The sequence below is a fragment of the Oncorhynchus mykiss genome, chromosome 26 (assembly GCF_057628025.1).
Source record: "Oncorhynchus mykiss isolate SJ-2025 chromosome 26, ASM5762802v1, whole genome shotgun sequence".
NCBI classification, from domain to species: domain Eukaryota; kingdom Metazoa; phylum Chordata; class Actinopteri; order Salmoniformes; family Salmonidae; genus Oncorhynchus; species Oncorhynchus mykiss.
The window spans coordinates 27,233,158-27,237,500 of NC_143047.1; the positions used below are offsets into that span (position 1 = coordinate 27,233,158).

Sequence of the window (4,343 nt, forward strand, 5' to 3'; positions counted from 1 at the left end):
TAAATGGAACACTAGTCACTTTAATAATGTTTACATATATTTTGCATTACTCATCTCATATGTATTTACTGTATTCTATTCTATACTACTGTATCTTAGTCTATGCCGCTTTGACATTGCTCATTCATATATTTATATAGTTCAGTTCTCAGTTTAGACCAGTTTAGATGAACGCAATGATTTGTCAACTCCAACACCTACCGTCTTACATGGAGTCCAAAAACAAGAGTTTCCAACCGTGGCGGGACTACATTAAATTAGTGGACCTAGTGCAGGAGATGCAGTTAGTCAAGTTCACCTCAGAACCGACAACCATTGACTGTCATGACTCTGGGATATGCTCGACCATGGTGGAATTTGAAGAGTTTCCGCCGTGAGCCTTGCTGTCACAGATAACACCTGTGGAGACACCACCCCTACGGCACGAAATGGAACCACGGGAGTCTGAAATCGTACCCTTGCGTAAAGGTGCTCCTTTATGTCCATGCAGCACCAAGGGTCCAGAGCCCCCAACAGCAGCTTCCAGACCCTCTCAGATCACCTGAGGGCAAGTTCTGCAGCTTCTGCAAACACAATGGTGAGTCTGAGTCTGTGTTTGTGTCCCACAGCCTCAAGGACCAGGATGGGGACGTGATGTGCCCGTACCTGCAGCTGTATGTCTGCCCTCTCTGCAGGGCCACCGGGGCCCAAGCCCACACCAAGCACCATTGTCCCTGGGTCGAAACCTCGACGGCCCTGAAAGAACTTCATTGGACTCTATGTAACCTGGAAACCACATAGGCTGGTTACATAGACATTTTATCAGCATATCGAATGAGCGACCCGGGCTGGCAAAATGCTGGATCATTGTTACTCTTACTTCCGCGATGCATACAAAGCCCTCCCCCTCCCTCCTTTCGCCAAATCTGACCACGACTCAATTTTGTTGCTCCCAGCCTAAAGAAACAGACAGAAACTAAAACAGGAAACGCCCGTGCTGAGGTCTGTTCAACGCTGGTCCGACCAATCTGATTCCACGCTTCAAGTTTGCTTCGATCACTGGACTGGGATATGTTCCGGATAGCGTCGAACAACAACATTGATGTATACGCTGATTTGGTGAGCGAGTTTATAAGCAAGTGCATCGGTGATGTTGTACCCACGGCGAATATTAACACCTTCCCCAACCAGAAACCATGGATTGATTGCAGCATTCGCACCAAGCATGAACCACTGCTTTTAATCAGGGCAAGGCGACCGGAAACATGACTGAATACAAACAGCTTAGCTAGTCCCTCTGCAAGGCAATCAAACAAGCTAAGCGTCAGTATAGAGACAAAGTAGAGTCGCAATTCAACGGCTCAGACATGAGAGGTATGTGGCAGGATCTACAGTCAATCACGGACTACAAAAAGAAAACCAGCCCCATCATGGACCCCGACATCTTGCTCCAAGACAAACTAAACAACTTCTTTGCTCGCTTTGAGGACAATAAAGTGCCACCGACATGGCCCGCTACCAAAACCTGCAGGCTCTCCTTCACCGCAGCCAACGTGAGTAAAACAGCTGGCTGGTGTGTTTAAAGACATATTCAATCAATCCCTATCCCAGTCTGCTGTTCCCATATGCTTCAAGAGGGCCACAATTGTTCCTGTTCCCAAGAAAGCTAAGGTAACTGAGCTAAATGACTATCGCCACGTAGCACTCACTTCTGTCATCATGAAGTGCTTTGAGAGACTAGTCAAGGATCATATAACCTCCCAAGACCCTCTCCAATTTGCTTACCGCTCCAATAGGTCCACAGACGACACAATCGCAATCACACTGCACACTGTCCTGTCCCATCTGGACAAGAGGAATACCTATGTAAGAATGCTGTTCATCGACTACAACTCAGCATTTAACACTATAGTACCCTCCAAACTCATTATTAAGCTCGGGACCCTGGGTCTCAACCCCACCCTGTGCAACTGGGTCCTGGACTTTCTGACGGGACGCCCCCAGGTGGTCATGGTAGGAAACAACATCTCCACCCCGCTGATTCTCAACACGGGGGCCCCACAAGGGTGCGTTCTCAGCCCTCTCCTGTACTCCCTGTTCACCCATGACTGCGTGGCCATGCACGCCTCCAACTCAATCATCAAGTTTGCAGACGACACTACAGTCGTAGGCTTGATTACCAACAACGATGAGACGGCCTACAGGGATGAGGTGAGGGCCCTCGGAGTGTGGTGTCAGGAAAATAACCTCACACTCAATGTCAACAAAACAAAGGAGACGATCATGGACTTCAGGAAACAGCAGAGGGAGCACCCTCCTATCCACATAGACGGGACAGTAATGGAGAAGGTGGGTAGTTTTAAGTTCCTCGGCGTACACATCACGGACAAACTGAAATGGTCCACCCACACAGACAGCGTGGTGAAGAAGGTGCAACAGCACCTCTTCAACCTCAGGAGGCTGAAGAAATTTGTCAACTGCTCCGCCCACAACCGTAAGGCTCTCCAGAGGGTAGTGAGGTCTGCACAACGTATTACCCGGGGCAAACTACCTGCCCTCCAGGACACCTATACCACCCAATGTCACAGGAAGGCCAAAAGATAATCAAGGACAACAACCACTGCCTGTTCACCCCGCTATCATCCAGAAGGCGAGGTCAGTACAGGTGCATCAAAGCTGGGACAGAGAGACTGAAAAACAGCTTCTATCTCAAGGCCATCAGACTGTTAAACAGCCATCACTAACATTGAGTGGCTGCTGCCAACATACTGACTCAAATCTCTAGCCACATAATAATAAAAATGTGGATGTAATAAATGTATCACTAGTCACTTTAAACAATGCCACATTATATAATGTTTACAGTGCATTGCGAAAGTATTCGGCCCCCTTGAACTTTGCGACCTTTTGCCACATTTCAGGCTTCAAACATAAAGATATAAAACTGTATTTTTTTGTGAAGAATCAACAACAAGTGGGACACAATAATGAAGTGGAACGACATTTATTGGATATTTCAAACTTTTTTAACAAATCAAAAACTGAAAAATTGGGCGTGCAAAATTATTCAGCCCCTTTACTTTCAGTGCAGCAAACTCTCTCCAGAAGTTCAGTGAGGATCTCTGAATGATCCAATGTTGACCTAAATGACTAATGATGATAAATACAATCCACCTGTGTGTAATCAAGTCTCCGTATAAATGCACCTGCACTGTGATAGTCTCAGAGGTCCGTTAAAAGCGCAGAGAGCATCATGAAGAACAAGGAACACACCAGGCAGGTCCGAGATACTGTTGTGAAGAAGTTTAAAGCCGGATTTGGATACAAAAAGATTTCCCAAGCTTTAAACATCCCAAGGAGCACTGTGCAAGCGATAATATTGAAATGGAAGGAGTATCAGACCACTGCAAATCTACCAAGACCTGGCCGTCCCTCTAAACTTTCAGCTCATACAAGGAGAAGACTGATCAGAGATGCAGCCAAGAGGCCCATGATCACTCTGGATGAACTGCAGAGATCTACAGCTGAGGTGGGAGACTCTGTCCATAGGACAACAATCAGTCGTATATTGCACAAATCTGGCCTTTATGGAAGAGTGGCAAGAAGAAAGCCATTTCTTAAAGATATCCATAAAAAGTGTCGTTTAAAGTTTGCCACAAGCCACCTGGGAGACACACCAAACATGTGGAAGAAGGTGCTCTGGTCAGATGAAACCAAAATTGAACTTTTTGACAACAATGCAAAACGTTATGTTTGGCGTAAAAGCAACACAGCTGAACACACCATCCCCACTGTCAAACATGGTGGTGGCAGCATCATGGTTTGGGCCTGCTTTTCTTCAGCAGGGACAGGGAAGATGGTTAAAATTGATGGGAAGATGGATGGAGCCAAATACAGGACCATTCTGGAACAAAACCTGATGGAATCTGCAAAAGACCTGAGACTGGGACGGAGATTTGTCTTCCAACAAGACAATGATCCAAAACATAAAGCAAAATCTACAATGGAATGGTTCAAAAATAAACATATCCAGGTGTTAGAATGGCCAAGTCAAAGTCCAGACCTGAATCCAATCGAGAATCTGTGGAAAGAACTGAAAACTGCTGTTCACAAATGCTCTCCATCCAACCTCACTGAGCTCGAGCTGTTTTGCAAGGAGGAATGGGAAAAAATGTCAGTCTCTCGATGTGCAAAACTGATAGAGACATACCCCAAGCGACTTACAGCTGTAATCGCAGCAAAAGGTGGCGCTACAAAGTATTAACTTAAGGGGGCTGAATAATTTTGCACGCCCAATTTTTCAGTTTTTGATTTGTTAAAAAAGTTTGAAATATCCAATAAATGTCGTTCCACTTCATGATTGT

General features: G+C 45.8%; 1 pseudogene; it reads left to right on the top strand.

Annotated features, from left to right (window-relative positions):
* The first annotated feature begins 209 nt into the window (after positions 1-209).
* On the top strand, positions 210-780 carry LOC110506122 (nanos homolog 3-like; annotated as a pseudogene).
* Positions 781-4,343: the final 3,563 nt, after the last annotated feature.